This window comes from Saimiri boliviensis, chromosome 1 (assembly GCF_048565385.1).
Source record: "Saimiri boliviensis isolate mSaiBol1 chromosome 1, mSaiBol1.pri, whole genome shotgun sequence".
In the NCBI taxonomy this organism is placed as follows: Eukaryota; Metazoa; Chordata; class Mammalia; order Primates; family Cebidae; genus Saimiri; species Saimiri boliviensis.
The window spans coordinates 221,304,612-221,324,959 of record NC_133449.1 but is presented as its reverse complement, the minus strand read 5'-3'; the positions used below and the strand labels follow the sequence as shown (position 1 = coordinate 221,324,959).

Sequence of the window (20,348 nt, the reverse complement as noted above, 5' to 3'; positions counted from 1 at the left end):
CTGAAATTTCTTTGTAAGGTGTTTGGCTGTGTATCCTTCATAAGCCCTCATGCTGGGCACTCAGTGGGCTCTTTCAATGCTGGAATGTATGTCTTTTAATTCTGGAAAATTTTCTTATATTATGTCTTTGTTCAGTTTTTTCTGTTTTTATTCTCTTTCTGAAAATTTTAAGATATTGATCTTTCTGGATTGCTCTCTCTCTCTCTCTCTCTCTCTCTCTCTCTCAGTCTCTCTTTCTCTCTCAACAGGGTCTCATTCTGCCACCCAAGCTGGAGTGCAGCCTTGTGATCATGGTTGAACTTTTAAGTTCAGGTGAAGGTTCATTAAATAGATGAACTTGTATTACGAGGGTTTGTTGTACAGATTATTTTATCATCCAGGTATTAAGCTTAGTACCCATTAGTTATTTTTTCTTATTCTCTCCCTTCTTCCAACCTCCATCCTCTAAAAGGTCCCAGTGTGTGTTGTTCCCCTCTATGTGCTCATGTACTCTCATCATTTAGCTCCCACTTACAAGGGAGGACATGTGGTATTTGGTTTTCTGTTCCTGCATTAGTTTGCTAAGAATAATGGCCTCCAGCTCCATCCATGTCCCCACAAGGAACACAATCTCATTCTTTTTTATGGCTGCACAGTATTCTATGGTGTATACTGTATGTACCACATTTTCTGTATCCAGTCTACCATTGGTGGGCATTTAGGATGATTTCATGTCTTTGCTATTGTGAATAGTGCTTCAATAAACATACACATGCATGTATCAGCCATTATGGAAGACAGTGTGGTGATTCCTCAAAGACCTAAAGACATAAATACCATTTGACCCAGCAATCCCATTACCAAGTATGTACCAAAGGAATATAAATCTTTCTGTGTAAAGACACATGCACTTGTATGTTCATTGCAGCACTATTCAGAGTAACATTTTTTTAAGAATAAAATGTTTAGACAAAAACTTTCTGTCACTAATCCTTTTAACTGTGTAGATCATCGCCTTATCTCATGGTTTAGATATTTGTGTTGACTCTTTAACCTTGACTTTTTAACCAAAAGCCTAAAACAATAAAATTTACAGTAAAATGATGAAAACATCTCTGGTTATTTTAAAACATTAAAGACAAAACCTGTCAGAATTTCAGAGTAAATGGAGTTACATGCTGTGACAGAAAAATGTAGTTCTCACCCATTTCACTCTCAATCTTTAGGTTTCTATTGGCATCCTCCTCCTATTGTCACTGGAATGATTATGCCATCAAAAATATTTAGAAGGTAGTGACCTAATCTCTCAGTGATTTATTTAAACAATTGTATAAATATTGATTACTTACACAACTAGAAATAAGATAGTGTACTCAAAGAGATGATGGTTTAAAAGGACAAAGTATAAATCCACATCTGTTTTCTATGACACAAATAAAGATTATTTCTAAATCATCAACATTTTCTTCTTCATACCATCTGTGTGTATATATCTTTCTAAATTGCCGTTTTCCATTGGGCATAATTTTTGGCTGAGAATTTTTCAAATTTGTTATTTTAACTGCTTCTGTTTTGGTTTATGTATTTTAATTGAAGTTTTAAATTTTGCGCTTACACCCCATGGAGTAATAACTACAAAGGGTAGAATTTTGTTAATTGAAAGAATAAATTTTAAAACAATGCCCTAAATAAGTTAGACAACTGGGTTATAGATGGGATTTCCAAGAGAAATACAGATATATGTGCTAGTGCCTCCTTAAATACATGCAGATCTTTTTATATAATAGCAACAGACAGAATAGTAATATGAAAGTGCAAACTTCTTTCAAAAAAAGCATGAAATCTTGAACTAGTTAAGTTATAAAGTGTTTCTAAAGACAGAATTTCACAAAGATTACAATGTCATTACCTGTTCCTAATCATTGAGTAACCACTATATACCAGATACTATTCTAGGCAGTAGAGAAAAAAGAAATGATCAAAAATAAAATAATGTGCCTTTAAAGAATTTACAATCAAGAGACAGACACATAAACAGTTACAAAACAATGTGAAAACTCCTAGAGAATGGCTAGGCATGGAGTTCTACAGGAATAGAGAAGAGCAGCATTTTCAGTTGAGACTTGCAAGATAGTTAGACATTATCCAGGAGAGAAAAAAACTGCAGTGGGCATTCTGTAAGGAGAGCCAAGTGTGCAGAGCACACAGAAAGGAACCATTTAGTGTGAAGAGCAATGAACAGAGTGAGGGTCAAAGGGGGAGGAGAGAGCCAGAGAAGGAGGCAGGGCCAGACTAGGAAAGACTATATATGCCGTGCTAAGGTGCTTAGACAAGAAGCATCGGGAAATATGTAGGGAATTGTATGTGATGCATAAATAAATCAAATCCATATTTTAGAGAGGTCACAGTGATATGAAGGAGGAATTGCAAGAGGACAAGAAGAAAGGCAGAGGGTTGTTGCACTACCCAGGAGAGCAATAATAGGGGCCTGAACTGAGGGGCTGGCAGGCAAATTTGGACTATAAGAGATGGACTCAACCAGAACTGGTGATTAATAAGATGAAGGTGTGAAGGAAAAGAAGGAGTTGAAGATGACTGTGACAGTTCTGGCTTGGGTGCCTTTGTAGATGGTGTTCATCACTGAGACAGGACATGAAACGTTGGTGGATAAGAGAAAATGTAGGGAGTTCAATTTCAAACATTCTCTGTTAAATGTGGTAAGGTCATCCCAAAGTAGAGATTTAAGTAGACAATTGGCTCTGTGTGATCTGGCCATAATTTGCCTGTCTGGTATGCTTCATTTTCTCCCATTTTACCTGCACTCCACTTAACAGCAACTTTCCACCATTACTGGGATACTCCAAGTCTGTTGCACCTTAAAGCCATTGAGTTTCTTGTTCCCAACCTGAGAACTTCCATGGCTGATCTCCTTACTTCATTCACATGTCTATTCAAAGGACTCTTGAAAACAACTACCCTTGTCACCCCATATGAAAACTTCCAACCTGTATGTCACTCTCTAGCCCCACATTATTTTCTTTAAACATTTATCACTGCTTCAAGTTACATTATGCATTAATTTTTCTCTCCTGCATTTCCTGATACTCTCTAATAGAATTCAACAGTTTAGAAATGAAAAAAGTGAGTTGGACTGATCCAAAGCATATAAGGTGGCAAAATATCTGTGTAAGAGAAATGAGAGATATGACCAAAAAATGCCAAAATGTTATTCAATGACATTCATACTGGATTTTAAAAGAAGTAAATTAGGACCTTGACTCAATTTGGTTTAGAAGAAAAGAAAAGAAAGAAATTTGCTGGTTCATATAATGGAAAATTGCAATAAATGTCTCTTTAGGTATATCTTGTCTTTGCTTGAGATGAAAGATATCTTTATCTCTCAGATCTGCTTTTCTCCGTGTGGGCTCTGTTTCTGACAGGTCCTCCCTAAGTGGTAGCCAAACTGATCAGCAGCAGAAACAGGCTTACATATCCAGTTCCTGCTGCTGATCAGTTTGGCTAACTCTCACTCAATAAAGCCAACCAAATCTGGATTGACAGGTCCACCACTGAATCAGTCACTCTGGATAAAGAAATAGAATGTTTTCGTTGGCCAGGCTTGGGTCACATGCTCATTCTTGCATCCAGATGGTGACATCAGCCTCCCCCAAACCGTAAGAGTGAGATTAGAATGGGAAAGCATCTGTAAAGGGATACTGAGCAAAGAACACATGTGTACTTTAGAATGTAATACTCTTTGGAAAAGCAATTGGATGAAAGAAAGGAATTCTAAGGAAGGTTTAGGTGTTTGAAGACCTCAGTGATATGAAAGGAAATTGTTGAGGAAGGGAATGAGGAAGTGAATAAACCAGCAGGACACAGACTGAACAGTGGCAACACCTAATAAATGTGAAGGATAATCTGTGAGTCAATATATAGCAACATAAAAGAAGGACAGGATGATAAAGCCAGGTACTAGAAACCAAAAAGAATGTAATTAATTAAAATGTTCAGAGTAAACCCCAAACCCATTGCAACAAACTGTATTTTAAAAAGAGAAGAAAAAGAAAATAACAAATGCTGGCAAAAGTGTGGAGAAACTGGAACCCCTGTGCACTGCTAGTGGGATTGTAAAATGGTTCAACCACTACGGAAACAATATTGCAGTTCTTCAAAAAAATGAAAAATAAAACTACCATATGACCTAGGAATCCTACTGCTGGGTACATATCTAAAAGAATTGAAAACAAGTTCTCACGGAGACATTTGCAGACCTGTGGTCATATTATTCACACCCATATTATTCACAATATCCAAGAGCTGGAAGCAATCCAGTTGTTGACGGATGGATAGGTAAACGAAATGTGGTATATGCATACAATGAAATATTATTTGTCCTTAAAGGGGGAAGAAATCCTGTCACATGCTTTAACATGGATAAAACTTGAGGATATTATGCAGGTGTAATAAGCCAGTCACAAAAAAACAAATACTATATGATTCTACTTAGGTGAGATATCCAAAGTGGTCAAATTCATAGAAATAAAAAATGGAGTTGTGGTTGCCAGGGTTCTGGGAGGGAGGGGAGAGAAATGGAAAATTTTTCTTTAATGTACATATAATCAGTTTTGCAAGATAAAAAAGTTCTGTAGATCTGTTGCATAACAATGTAAATATTCATGAAGGCATAGCTTTCATGAATAACATCAGTAGCCTTATAAAAGAGGCCCCAAAGCACTGTCTTGCTCCTTCTACCATGTGAATACACAGCTAGAAGCCTCTATGAACCAGAGAATGGGCCATCACTAGATGCCAAATGTACCAGCACTTTGATCTTAAATGTCTCAGCCTCCAGAATTGAGAGAAAAAAAATTCTGTTATTATAGGCCACCCAGTCCATGGTGTTTTATTATAGCATCACAAACAAACTAAGACAATGAAAAATGCAGTGAATAAGAAGAGTTTTTTTGAGGCTGAAGATAATATATATGCAACCTTAAAAATTTTAGGGAAGGTGTTGACTAGGGCCAAAATTTGCCTGGTTACATTTCTTCCAATTCTTCTATTAGCATAAATCTCTCTTCGATAAAGTACGTAGTTTGTATGATGACATTGTAAGTCCCAAAATAATTGGTAATTTAGCCATTTAGATTAGGGATTATCATTCCCATGCGTTATGTGGTTAAACCTAGAAAAGGAATAATGTACAAGTTGTTTTAGCCAAGAAGCTAGGTTTTTAAACTAATTTTGATATATTAATAGTGTTTAATAAAGGTTACAAGTCAATATGCCATTTGGTTAATATCAGAATCACCACAGACAGAAGTGAGTAGATTGCTCATCACTGGTGACCCTGAATCATCCCATATATGCATGCATCATATCATCATGTTCAGGAGTATCGGATAGAGATGCTCTCACCCCATTCCTTTGGTTTCCCTAAGAAGGTATTTTCCCCTAACCACTCATATGTTTTTGCCCCACAGCACCTCTCACCTCATCCAGTAGAGAAACTTACCTGGAACATATACAGAGGTCAGAGGCATGAGTGTCTCTTGTCTCCCACAGGAAGCCAACATCTTGCCCTGCTCCTCCATGCTGGAAGTTGGACCACAGCAGACCCCATGTGAGGTAGCCTGCTCTGATCCAGTGCTGCCTGTTACTGGATGAGTAGGTTAATTTTGCGGTATGATAATAGAAATCCCACTGTTGCCCACATTCTCCAATATTAGCCTTACCAATGATAAAGTGAACACTTAAGCTCTCCATCTGACCATCTTTTGTCTTATTTCTTCAATGATTCTGCACTCTGGAAGAGATAAGGGATTATACACAAATTCCAGAAAGGTCTACTTTTAACAAAATATATTTTGGGATATCAAGATTTAATCCAGTTAGCTCTAACATAAAATGTGATTGTCTTTATTGATTCAGATATTAAATATATGGATAAATATAAAGAAAAATGAAGTATAGGTCTTAACTAACCAGCAGAGACAAGAGCTTGAGAATTCAAGAATGTTATAAGAAATAGGGCTCTTTCACTTAACTCTTTTAACTATTCTCCAAATATGATAAATCTATTAGTATTAGCATCCCAAACTGCAACTGTTGTGTTAAAATTTAAATAATAAATATAGATATTTTTAACTCTTAAATTTAATATTAACTTTACTTCTGTATGGAGAAGTAAAAAAAAATTCTCCAGACAGCTGACTAACATTTATTTCTCCAACACATGCATCAAACACCAACTGATCACCTAAGGACACTATATATACATACCTTCGTGGTTTCTACTTTTAAAGAGCACAAATAAAACTGTGGAGACGTACATGGGTACAGGTACCTAGAATAAGGAGGTATTTGCTAAGTCTCATAAAAGGTAAAAAAAAAAAAAAAAAAGAAAAAGAAAAAAAAAGAAAAAAAAAATCGCATGAATGTTTACAACAAATAGAGGTCTCTTTCAGAGGAGAAATACCTGTGCAAACTAGGTGGCATTTTCATCAGAATGTGTAAAACAGTGAGCAAACATGAAGTTTGGAAAGCACAAAGCAAAAAGCTTCTAGGGAGAAGTGACAGAGAAAACTGGAAAGGTATTTTGGGGCCATATCTGGAGCAGGGCTTGAATCCTAAAAAGAGTTAAAAATGATTGGAAAAAGGGCTGTGTGGGATGAGGAGTGAGTCAGCAAGAGATGAATAAAAGAAGTGCTGAGCAGAAAGGACAGCTCAGTTAAAGTGAACAAGCATAAATTTGTGGCAGACTCAATCAGTGCAGCTTTCTCTAGCAGCACTCTTCTGCCTAGCTAGGAAATATTTAGAAGTTCAAGGTCCATGGGAAATTTTAGGCAATAAGTGAAGGCACTGCTGAGTCGGCTGACCATGAAAGCAAGCTAGACGGAAGAAATAAAGTTGGAAGTTAACAGACAAGAAGAAAAAGAGCAGAGTCAGGGTTGTGATGAGAAGAAAGACCAGGATTAGTATGAGAAAGAAATTTAGGATGGCTGACATTAAAGCGATGGTGGAAGAGGCAAGATACTCAAAATTGGAGATTCATAGATGATGAGATCCAAGGATGGAGAGGAGTTGGGGATCATTGGTGTCAAGGAGGTAAGGAACTGTGGAGTCACTGATATGATAAAAAAAAGATAGGTTAGATTCACTGGGTAAGGAAAAAAAAGTGCCATAGAGTTCTAAATACCATAGCAGCTAGGAGAGATGGAGGGTTGCATAAGACAGTCTGAAAGAGAAGAGACTGCTGAATTTCAACAGCCAGAACAATAATGAGGAATGGGCAATGGGGAAGAAAGATTAACCCTCTTTCTTCATCCTCTGTTAGTGATAAAGGAAGGGAAAAAGAGAAAGCTGTCCTGGGAAGAATTTCATGGGAGGTAACATCATTAACAAGAAAGCCAGGCTCACTTATAGAAGAGAGATAGAAAGAACATTTGTGAAAAATAAATGGAAGATACAGGAAAAGTTTTATAAAAATAGAGGGAAAATAACAGGATAACCGTAGGACCTGGTATCAAAAAAAGGCAAAGGCTGCCTCTAGGACTCATTAGGATAATTTACAAATATTCTGATTTACAAAGCAGATACAGACATGGGCTTTCATTAGCCAATTGAGCATGATCAAGTGGCATGTGTCACTTCCAGTGGAAGCTTTACGTGATATGCACAGTTCACCACATCTCTTGACCTAAGGCAATTCTAGAGTCATGTGTCATACAGAGCTTTGGTCGCTGGGGTCTCTGAGTGATGCAAAAAAGCAGAACCCCCTTGCTGACCCATTATAAACATTTTGCATGAGTGAAAAATAAACCATTTTTGTTTAAGCCACTAAAATTGGGAAGTGTTTGTTTCTACAGCCTGACCTACTTTGATTGATAGGTATTCCAAGTAACTAGAGGAGAAAAGCACTTTTAGAAAGTGCTTGAAATGTGTTCTGCTCATGAGTCTACCTATTTTACAACAGTATTTTAAACAAAATTTTCTTCAAGATACAAAGAAGAACCATGATAATTTAGATAAGAATATTCCAATATTAGGATCCTCTAGTCCTCACTGATGGTTTAGGACCAGCAGTAGCAACACTTGGAGCCTGCTCTCTCCTTCCTCGACCTCTATCCCCACCCAGTCTGTTAGCTCCGTTAAGCCTAAGCCAAAGACTCCAGGGAGAAGTCAGGGGAAAGAGATCACTTTGGCAAAAGATCTGTCCTGAGCTGGAGGTGGAAGAAATCGCAGACAGGAACAATTTGTGCCAAGGCAGAGTCCAGAGAACAGAGAAGTTAGCCAGAAATTGGGATGGGGGTTCACTAGACATAGAATCTAGAAGCTCAATGTGAGAAGGGTAACTAGGACTCAGCTAACGAATATTGGCAGTGATTAGAAGATAGAAATTAGCGACTGGAGATTTTGAGAGCTGACAAGATCAACAAATTCCAATATTGGATGGCTAATCTGCTGTTTACTTTGGATTTGCTTTTTTTGTTTGTTTGTTTGTTTTGGCTTTATTGGCTTTTTTTTTTTAATTGAATTTTTCTTTTTTTTATTGCATTTTAGGTTTTGGGGTACATGTGAAGAACATGCAAGATTGTTGCATAGGTACACACATGGCGGTGTGGTTTGCTGCCTTCCATCCCCTCACCTGTATCTGTCATTTCTCCCCATGCTATCTCTTCCTGCCTCCCCACCCCCCCCGTCCCTCCCCCATTTCCCCCAACGGACCCAAAGTGAAAGATGTGATGAGTAGGATTTGGTGGCCTATGAGGGCTCCAGTTACACCTGTCATCACCTGTAAAAATTTTCACCAGTTTACATTTTAGTTTTTTAAGATACCCTGGCCATGATACAGAATAGAGGATCTTATTTTCTGGATCAAAGCAGCACAAAATATAATATGTATCCTCCTTTTTCCATCGTTAATCAATTCTCTTCTACCTGCTCTAATTGCTAGGCTTGTGGACTCTTGCTCATCTACCAAACAAAGATGTTTGATGAAATGTTCCCTTCTGCTATGGGGTGATTCCAGCAGGAAGAGGCAGACTCCTAAGCAGCATAGTCTCACTCAGAGCTGTCACTTGTGGCTGGTAATATACTATACACTAATGACTTCATGACATTGTTATCCCTTTTCTTAGTTTCTCAAAGGACACCCAGCTTAACTGAATGACTCGCTTATTTCCTCACTCTGTAGGTCATCCCGACCCTTAGAAACAGAATTAAAGAGAGGAGGGAGCACCATGCAATTGTCACACCATTACTCCTAGCCCTGGAAATGCAATGATAAAGAAGTTCAAGATGCAAAAGAGACTGCTGGGAAGGTTGGCTGCCTTCTTAGATCTGACAAGGATAATTCCAGAGCCTATAACTTATAGTAATAAGGCTTCAAATTGACAGCATTTTGATGTATGTAAGTTATTGACAGTTTTCTTTACATTACACTAAAGGCTCTCAGGAGTTAACACAATAGGCCACAGTCTAGAAGACAAAATGAGAGTCATTTATGCATTTTGGTAAGATGTGCATCAGTGAGAAAAAAAAGAGATGGAAAATTTTGCATTTGAAGATTCTGAATAAGCATCACAAATCTGTTATTGTTGCCATTAGACTAGTTTCCATGTATTTAGCATTTTCAAAGCCAAACACTGTACCACAGGGTTTCTTTTGTTGACTTTACAGCTTCTCTTTTTGTAAATGAGTGAGGTCTGCCACCTTAATTATATAGAATGATATTTCTTCTCCCTTTTCATTTAAATTCTGTTTAAGCCAGGCACAAGGTACTACCTCCATTTAAACAAATTGGGTTAATGGAGTTTTGATAACTTAGCCACTTTTATTCAGAATAGGCCTAAATTAGACATATGTGCTGCCAACCAGAAAGGAGTTTTATTTGGAAATTATGGCTTTGGATAGATAAGATTTTTTCCAACTCTTACATAATACTTACTTTCGACTTGCAATCACTTGTTATAGGCAATTTTGTAGTATAACACCTGGATTATGGTTAAGTTTTACCAAAGCAAGAAATTATAGAGAATTGACAGACATCTGCCCACAGTATGGAACATTTTCTCTTTCACTATCAAAAATGCACCAGGAAAAGTGTGGGTGTGAAACCTAAGTAATTCCGGTTCTGCTGTAAAAACAAGAAAGAAAGGATACTTAGGAATTCCAGAACATAATTGTGTAGCAGGACCTTGTTTTCATGCAGAAATAAATTGCTTTGTTTAACGTGCCCCCTTTTGTTGCATTAGAAGGATGGAATGTAAATGTTTCTGTTCTTCACCAGGGAATACTTGAAAATTAAGTCTTTCATGAATTTGAGAAAGGGAGATAGCTCATGAAGTTGATTCTGATTCTAAGGTTTATGGACCATCAACATCTATTGAGGAAAAAAAAGGAAGAAAAGTCTTTAAGAATAAAGAGAAGGAGACTAGATGGAAAAGTGGAAGATAGGGTTCACCAGATGGGCTGCTGGCATATTGAGACTGATTCTAGCAATGTTAGCTGGAAGGGAGAGGGCCTATTGCCCAAGAAGAAATGGTGAGCAGAATGAAAAAGGAGCTTCTGTTTATGGCTGCCTTAGAATGTCCTGGATTATGAAGAGAGAAGAGCTTTCACTGCCAACCACCCAGAACCACCCAATCCACTCAAGCCAGAACCACATATATTAGTTTCGTACCACTGCTGTAAGAAATTGCCACAAAGGCAGTGGCTTAAAACAACACAAATTGAATCTGCTACAAGTCTGGGTGTCATGATTCCAAAATAAGTCTTAAAGATTCCATCAGAGCTGAGTCCTTCTGGAGGCTCTCAAGATAATTCATTTTTTGTCTTTTCTAGCTTTTATTCCTTGTTTCATGGCCTTATATCACATCATTTTTCTCTCTCTCTGTAATTACTTCACCTTCTACTTTTGAATATCTACAGTCCTAGTATAAGAACTCTTGTGATTATGTTTAGGGCCCACCTGGATAAACCAGAATAACTTCTCCTTCACAAAGTCCTTAAGTTAATCACAGATGCAAAGGCTCTGACCAGGGACAATTGTTAATGACCCCACAGATAGAATAACATTGATCATGTGTTGAAAACAAAATTTACTTCAACCCTACAAAGTCAACATAATTAGAATAATGTCTAACGATAAAGCCAACTTTGAGTCATAGCGGAATTATAAGAGAACTATCTTGGTGTGAAGTTCCAGGATCTCCCTAGTTTATTATTTTGTTAATTTAATTTAACAAAGTTAATTAACTATTGTAAATATCTGCAAATTAGCTGAAATAATGCATGTTCTAAAGAGAAAGACAAATTATTCTTTTTCTACAAATGGTTTTTGGACAAATTAAATCATTTAATGCACACCCAGTTTAGTTTGTGGCACTGTTGCACATTAGGTGTGGTTGGCCCAGCAGCAGTGTAAAGCTATTCATGGATTCCCATGGTTCTCGAATACCATTCTAGCCAGGAGAGTAGCAACATGTTCCCTACCTTGGAGAGGTGTAAATCTGAAGCACAAGTGAGCTAATATTCCAATAATATGAGAACCTTTTAAAAGCTCAACACTCAAAAAAGATGGGAAAAGGTTATGTTCGAAGACAATACACAGCACAGGCATCTTACAGTAAATTTTATTAGATTTTTAAGGAGAATTATAGATGATAATGGATCTGTGGGATAATAGATAGTCCCGGAGGAACTACAAAGCTGTGATGCACGTGAGGGCCTCTACTAATGCCATCAACAGTGAAAGTGTAGGCACAGCAGTTTATGAATAGTCAATGTATTCAAAAAAGAAATTCAGCTTCATATTAACATTGATATAATCTATGGATATTTAATTGTCAGTAATGATTTTATTGATTTTCATATTTTAGTAATGCAAGCAAATAAAATGCCTTGAACCTCAGAGATAGTATTATAGAAACAAAAGCATTTTTTTCTATAAGTAGGCTAGTATAGTAGCTTTTCATTCATTTATTAATTCATTAAACAAATATTTTCTGAACATTTGCTCTCCTGAGCATGGATATACATAACAGTTATCACTTAATTATCTATAGTTTTATAATTTACAATACACTTTCCAGGTAATATCCCACTTAATAGCTGTGAAGTGAGTATTTTTACCATCATTTTATGGAAGGGGAAACTGAAAGTTCACATTATCAAGGATCTTCCCAAAGATCACCCAGTCTTGGGGAACAGACAGAGATATAATTTAATCTCAATTCTCCATTTCCAGAGCCATCACAGAACACTGTTTGACTTCTCCCAGCCTTTTGAAATCTCACTGTCTACAAGGAGTCTTACAATACAAGGTAAGAAACCTCTATACTACAGTCTCAAGAATATGCAAGTATTTTTCCAGGCTTCTGGCTGTCTTAAATCACACTTTCTAGAGAATTGCCCCTTTCCAGTATCTCTCCTTAGACCAAAAGTTAACCACCTTTGCAACTTTCATCTAAAGTTTTATCTCTCGATTAACAGCCATTTTCCACAATGGAGCACAGCTTGTAATGAATTCACAAGACTTACTGCCTGTATTACAACAAGGAAAAAAACACAGCAGCCTCTCTGAGTTCTATATCTTAGGCAGTGCATGATTTACTCCCCAGTTAGAAAATTCACTCCTGCATGCTAGCTTTGCAGCAGACAAGGTTTGGATTGTACCTTAGAAAAGTTGCAAAGGCCTTTGAATTGCACCTTTGTGAGGTCCTGTGAGTAATCAAACTTTAAATGTTAAATCCATGAGTGGTCAAGCTCTGTGATATAGAGAAAGTGCAGAAGTTGAAAAGAAAAGGGAAATTACAACTAATTTGAACAAGGAAGACTTATGGAGAAAGCAGCATGGAGCTGTGTATTGATGTCTAAGTTGACATTCAATGGAAGATTGTGGGGAAGAGATTCCAAGAGGATAAGATGTCGTATGCAAAGGCAAGAACAAGGGATGAGCTGGTTGTATTCTGGGTTCACTAAGTAGGCAATGGGAGAGTAAAGTAGGAGATAAACTAAGGGAGTAAAAGAAGCTGGAATGAAAGTTCACCTAGTCTTGGGGAACTGGCAGAGCTATAATTTAATCTCAATTAAATATTCATTAGCAATAGAAGTTACTGAAAGTTTAAGACAAGGGTAAAGTACTCAAGGAGACACATTTGGCAGAAAGGCAAGATGGATTTAAAAACCTGAGAGCTTTCCAATCTTCCTATTTTTCACTAAGAAATATAGAGACTGAAAATAGCAGATACTCATCGTCCTGGCTGCATTCACACTAACAGCATAGGAAAGTGAACCAATCCTGGGTCATGAGATATAAAGAGAAATCTTCTGAAGGTTATTGAAAGTTATCTGGGAAAGATTTTCTCCCTTGATAAGAAAGACTCATGAAGAGAAATCCTCCCTCTCCCTTCCTGCAGCTAAAAGTTCTTGTGTGAGAATCTGATGCTTGGAGCTGCAGCAGCTATAGTGTGACCATGAAGGGAAGGTCAGGGAAGTCATGGAACCACTCCAGAGGCCTGCCACTGTAACTATTGAAGCAATCATGGAAACTCCTGCTGAAAATCTTCTTTATGTGAAAGAAAAATTAAATCTTGATGATTAAAGCTACTTTTAGTTTGTTTTTGTGTTAGTTTCAACCAAAAGTAGCCTGACACCAGAAGCTACCACAATGATGCCGGTGAAAGGTGACAATTTCCAGGATGGTGCCAATGAATTTGGAAGTAATGGGATGCTTGTTTGTTTTTTTTTGTTTTTGTTGTTTTTGTTTTTAGAGACAGAGTCTTGCTCTGTCCCCTAGGCTGGAGTGCACTGGAGCAACCACAACTCACTGCAGCCTTGACTTCCTGGGCTCAAGAAACACTCCTGCCTCAACCTCCTGCATAGTTGAGGCTACTGGCTTGTGCCACCATGCCAAGCTAAATTATTTTTATTATTTGTAGAGATGATGGTAAGGCTAGGCTTCCCAGTATGGTCTCAAACTCTTGGCCTCAGCCAATCCTTCTGCCTCAGTCTCCCAAAGTGCTGAGATTACAGGTGGGGATGTGTGCAAGACATGAGATAAAATAAATAGAACCCCATGGACTGATTTACCACATTGCATATAAGTTTCCTGCACAGTGAAACTAGAAATCAGCAATCTGTAATTGTTAAGTTTTGTTTATAATCTTGGCAAGTGAAATAAATGTACGTAAATGTGAGTGTAGGAAACCTGAGAAAAACCAACTCTAACCAAGAATGTAAACCTAGGTGGCAGGCATGAAATATGATCATTATGAAGAAAGCTGTAATTTAATAAATTGTATTGTGCCTAACTGAATTACAAAATTGTTCAAATTGGAGTTCAGGGCCAGGAAACTACAACAAAAAGCCAGAAAAGGATGAGTCAGCGTTTATCCAGCACATTTGAGGAAAGGGTCCTATACCTGGAAGCTGTGGGAAGATCTATGGCCAGACTTGGAATATGCTGACTTCACCAAGCAATTGCCATCCTTTAGGCATTGTTGAGGGGTAAGGGAAACAGTTGGTCTTCTACTTTGAAATACTGAATCAGTTCTTTCAACTTCAACAAAATAAGCGTACAAGAAAAAGATAGTGAGTAAAACTCAGACCATGGTCTTTTAACTGGTTGCTACAGAATGATAATTTCAGTAACAAATAGAGAATTCTGAAAGGTAAGGACGGGTTGAGACATTAAAGCTGGTTTGGGCTATGTCAAGTTTTAGAGGCAAGTAAGAATACAGATGTGTGGATCTCTGGAAGGTGACCGGAAACATTCACCTTCTCGATGACCAGAACTCCAGGTCTGAAGTTCATGGGGAAAAGCTGACTATTTTATCTGAAGCTGTAAAATTGGTCAGATTGCCATGAGAACTAAACAGAAAACCAAGATGGAAGAAGAAACTCACATCTACTTAGTACCTACCACATGTTTGGCACAACCCTAAGAGCTAAACATGTTATAAATTCAACCTCACAACAGTACTATGAGGAAAAAGATTACAAATGCCATTTTTAAGAGAGCAAACAAGGGTTCTGAAAACTTACATGTACTTGCCAAGGTACAAGAGGTAGCACAAACAGGGTTCAAACACCAGTCAAAAACCAGAAGTTTTGTAATCTTTCAAATGTACATACTAAAACACTTAGTTGTAAAACTGCTAACACACTTATTCTTATTTTAATTTTTATCATTACAAAATCGTTTTTACCAGAATCAAAGCATAAATATAAATTTTGTATGAAGAGCCTAGAAAAGGCTTTATTCATTCAATTTTACATTTGAGGAAACATGCAGAAGGTCTTTTACAAAACCATTCAGTGAGTTCCAATAAGAAGTCCAATACTAATATTCGATAAATGTTATTGAGCCTCTATCATATGTGGGAAATGAAAGCTACTAAGATCCCACTCTCAACAAATTTACAATCTAGTTGTATATATATATATGTATATATATATATATATATATATGTATATATATATATATATATATATATAATACCACATAGTATATAGTAAACTATTGGAGTCAGATATTTACATTGTTTCAAATAACGATCTTCCCCAAATATCACTCTAGCATTTAGACTGTTCCCCATAAATGAGTCACTGAAGATTAAAATGTCTAATAGTAACCTTCTCTAGGCAAGTATATTCAAATCTCTATTATTTTCTCATGCAACATATACAATATGGTATATTAGACAATTCTGGTACTGCTATGAAGAAATATCTAAAAATGGATCATTTATTTTAAAAAGAGGTTTAATTGGCTCACAGTTTTGCAAGCAGTACAGGAAGCATGGCTAGAGAGGCCTCAGGAAATTTTCAATCATGGCAGAAGGAAAAGCAGGTATATCTTACACAGCCAGAGTAGAAGGCAGAGAGAAGGGGGAGATGCCATACACTTTTAAACACCCAGATCTCCTGAGAACTCACCACTGTTATGGGAGCAACAGGGGAAAACAGACTCTCATGATTTAATCACCTCCCACCAGGCCCCTCCTTCAACACTGGCAATTAAAATTCAATATGAGATTTGGTCAGGGACACAAATCCCAACCATATCATATGGAATAACAAGGTTTTCATGGAGTATTTTTTTCACCCATTATGTATTTTTCTATCTAAGCGTACCTATTTACTTTTATTACATCATCACTAAGTCATTGGTTCCACATGACAGGTAGTAGCACCTGAAGTATGCTAAACATTGTGTTAGGCTCCAGAGAGAAGAAGAAGAACAGAGCATTGTTCTCACTCCATAGGGGCTCACAGGGTCACAGGGAGAATGCAGCTTAGTTAGTTATCACATTGCTCACTAGAAACATACTCCATAGTTTACAGCAAATTATGCAGTTACACTAAATACACATTTCAACATGTTTTTTTTTAAAGTGTGCTTTGTGTTCCATGGAAATTACAGACTTCTGATTAGAACCAGTATTAATAAAATGCTAAATCAAATTTATCCCTTTGCAGAAAACTAAAATTTCCTGGAATATTTGCCACAAGGCTAGGATAAAAAATATTATACAAGAAAACATTTTTTTTTAAATGACAGCATCTTTATACAATGTATTGAAGTAATCCCTCATGAATGTGATCATATTCTTTTATTGGAATGCATCCACTTTACAACTTTTAAAGATAAGAGCACGCATTCAAATGTCTACAAATGTAAGACTAGAAAACTGAAACAGAAAAAAAATAGGTAAACAAACAATAACAACAGATTTCAGAGGTCAGATAATTAAAGAGCAGGATTTTGTGAATGTATTTATTATGTTAATATTTTAAAATATAACTAAGTACCTCCAAGTTATTGATAAATACTTCATAGACATTTCATACCAAATGTGATCCTACTATTGAAGAAAAACTCTTTTAACTGTAGTGAAAAAGTTGTTATAGTAAGAAAAAAACAATGTCCCATGGTCAATTCATGCCTCTTTTGTAAATTGGTTCTAATATTGTTTTTAATGTTCTTTTGAAGAGAGAAAACCAATGAAGCTTCTAATACAGGCATTTGAAATATTTATACAGTGAAGTAACATGACAAATATCCTTCCCTCTTTTCTCTCTGTGTCCTCTCAACCCCTCTTTCATTAGACTGATTGCCTTGAATATCTTATGGTACTGGTTGAATCTGCTCAAAATAGAAATACAGAAATTGGATAAAAATTATCCATCCTAAGTTGTTAAGAGAGAATAATACAGAAAAAAAAAAATACGTGCTTAGCATATGGAAATGAATCCTTTAAGGTATGAAGTTTAAGGTAACATTGGGAAACAACTCTTTGTCCAGACACTTCAGAATACCCTCAAATCATTCCTGCATATGCATGAATATGCCATCCTTTTTATGCCACCTTTTTGCCAATAAACAAGGAATGCCATCCTCCAAAAATATAGAAGGCTGAAAAATGAAATAGGGCTAACAATAAACTCTGTCTATACAACACATTTAAAGAGAACCAGACAGAAAAATTGAGTCACCGTGAGCATGACTGCCATTATTTCTTAGATTTCCTAAAACAGTCCCAGTAATAAATATTCTGCCCATTGTTGTAAAAAAAAAGTTTAAATACCTAAGAAATGTCACTATGTTGGCTAGTTTCCCAGACTACCTCTCATACTTGGGAAAAAAAAATTCTCTGTCATCCTAAGTATTCCAATAGAGAATTAAGAAAATTTCTTCACTACATGTGAGCCACATGATAAAAACTATTGTTAAGAAAACCAGGTGGCTGGCAAGATGGCTGAATAGGATCAGCTCTAGTCTGTAGCTCCCAGCAAGATCAACATAGAAGGTGAATTATTTCTGCATTTTCAACTGAGGTACCCAGTTCATATCACTGGGACTGGTTAGACAGTAGGTAGAGCCCATAGAGGGAGAGCCAAAGCAGGGTGGGGTATCACCTTACCTGGTAAGCACAGGGAGTCGGAGAACTCCCTCCCCTAACAAAGGGAAGCTGTGAAGGACTGTGTCTTGAGAAATGGTGCATTTGGCTCAGATACTATGCTTTTCCCATGGCCTTTCCAACCTGCAGACCATGAAATTCCCTTGGGTGTCTACACCACCAGGGCCCTATGTTAAAAACTGGGTGGCCATTGGGGCAGACACCAAGCTAGCTGCAGGACTTTTTTTTTTTTCCATATCCTAGTGGCACCTGGAATGCCAGCAAGACAGAACCATTCACTTCCCGGGAAAGGGGGCTGAAGCCAGAGAGCCAATTGGTCTTTATCATCAGATCCCACCCCCATAGAGCCCAGCAAGCTAAGTTCTACTGACTTGAAATTCTTGCTGCCAGCATAGCACTCTTAAGTTGACCTGAGACATATGAGCTTGGTGGAGAGAGGGGTGTCCACCATTACTGAGCCTTGAGTAGGCAGTTTTCCCCTCATAGTGTAAACAAAGCTCCTGGGAAGTTCAAACTAGGCGAAGTCTACTGTACCTCGGCAAAGCCACTGTGGCCCAACTGCCTCTCTAGATTCTTCCTCTCTAGGCAGGGTATCTCTGAAAGAAAGGCAGCACCCACAGTCAGGGGCATATGGATAAAACTCCCATATCCCTGGGACAGAATACCTGGGGGAAAGGGTGTCTGTGGGCACAGCTTCAGCAGACTTAAACATTCCTGCATGCCAGCTCTGAAGAAAGCAGCAGATCTTCCAGCACAGAGCTCAAGCTCTGCTAAGGGACAGAATGCCTCTTCAAGTGAGTCCCTGACACCTTGCCTCCTGACTGGGAGATACCTCACAGAGGGGATCAACAGACATGTAGGGGAGCTCTGGCTGGCATTTGGCAGGTGCCCCTCTGGGATGCAGCTTCCAGAGGAAGGAACAGGCAGCAATCTTTGCTGTTCTGCAGCCTCTGCTGGTGATGCCCAGGCAAACGGGGTCTGGAATGGACCTCCAGAAAACTCCAGCAGATCTGCAGCAGAGGGGCCTGACTGTTAGGAAGAAAAGTAACAAACAGAAAGGAATACCATCAACATCAGCAATAAAGACATCTACACAAAAATCCCATCTGAAAGTCATCAGCATCAAAGACCAAAGGTAGACAAATCCAAGAAAATGAAGAAAAATCAACACAAAAAGGCCGACAATTCCAAAAACCAGAATGCCTCTTCTCCTCCAAAGGATCACAACTCCTCACCAGCAAGGGAACAAAACTGGATGGAGAATTAGTTTGACGAATTGACAGAAGTAGGCTTCAGAAGGTGAGTAATAACAAACTCCTCCAAGCTAAAGAAGCATGTTATAACTCAATGCAAGGAAGCTAAGTACCTTGAAAAAAGATTAGAGGGATTGCTAAGTAGAATAACCAGTTTGGAGAAGAACATAAATGACCTGATGGAGCTAAAAAACACAGCACGAGAACTTTGCGAAGCAGACACAGGTATCAATAGCCAAATCGATCAAGTGGAAGAAAGGATATCAAAGACTGAAGATCAATTTAATGAAATAAAGTATGAAGACAAGATTAGAGAAAAAAGAATGAAAAAGAATGACCAAAGCCTTCAAGAAATATGGGACATGCAGGTTTGTTACACAGATATACTCATGCCATGGTGGTTTGCTGCATCCATCAACCCGTCATCTACATTAGGTATTTCTCCTAATGCCCTTCTGTCCTAGACCCCACCCCCCGACAGACCCTGATGTGTGATGTTCCCCTCCCCTTGTCCATGTGTTCTCATTGTTCAACTCCCACTTATGAGTGAGAACATGTGGTATTTGATTTCTTGTTCTTGTGTTAGTTTGCTGAAAATGATGATTTCATAGTGCTCGAAGTGGCTCTAACCCCTACTGACTGCTAGGCCAGAAAAGAGCAGGGCTGTCTTTCTCCAAGACCAGGGTGCATCTGATCTGCTTATTTCTCTGTTCCCTAGCCCTCTCCAAAACCCCTACCTGGCCACTCCTGCAAGAGCATGCACACAGCACAGCCTCTGCTGCCCCATCTGAGTCCTTTGCCAGTGTCCTAAGAGCAGTTAGTCTCCCAACCCCAGCATAGTCAGTGCTCAACCCCAAGGGGCCAGAGGACAAAGACACAGGCTCAGTCCCAATCCACAGGGTTCAAACACACAGATTAGAAATACTGAGCTGCGATCTGTGGTGGCTGGAAGTTAAGTAAGAGAAAAGACCTCACTCTTACTAAACTAACAAGACTGAGGTGTGGGTTTGTGTACCAGCACAGGAGCTGGGCATGTTTCCCCTGCAAGGTTGGTCCAGGAAGAATGTAGCCTGTTTGCTAGTGAAGCCTCTGCCCAAGGGAGCCCCATAGCCCAGAACATCTAAAAGCCCAGTGATCTGGGCACAGAAGATTTGAGACAAAACTAGCTACTTGGGCCAGTGGCTGG

The 20,348-nt window shown here is 38.1% G+C and overlaps 1 long non-coding RNA gene across 2 annotated transcripts; it reads left to right on the top strand.

Annotated features, from left to right (window-relative positions):
- Positions 1 to 6,713: 6,713 nt before the first annotated feature.
- On the top strand, positions 6,714 to 15,387 carry LOC141580855 (uncharacterized). 2 transcript variants are annotated; one of them, XR_012513251.1, is made up of 4 exons: positions 6,714 to 9,071; positions 9,179 to 9,394; positions 12,233 to 12,308; positions 13,404 to 15,387. It is a non-coding gene; the product is annotated as an uncharacterized LOC141580855 (long non-coding RNA). The 2 variants fall into 2 exon arrangements; XR_012513250.1 differs by having other exon boundaries at positions 9,179 to 12,308.
- The last annotated feature ends 4,961 nt before the right edge of the window (positions 15,388 to 20,348 follow it).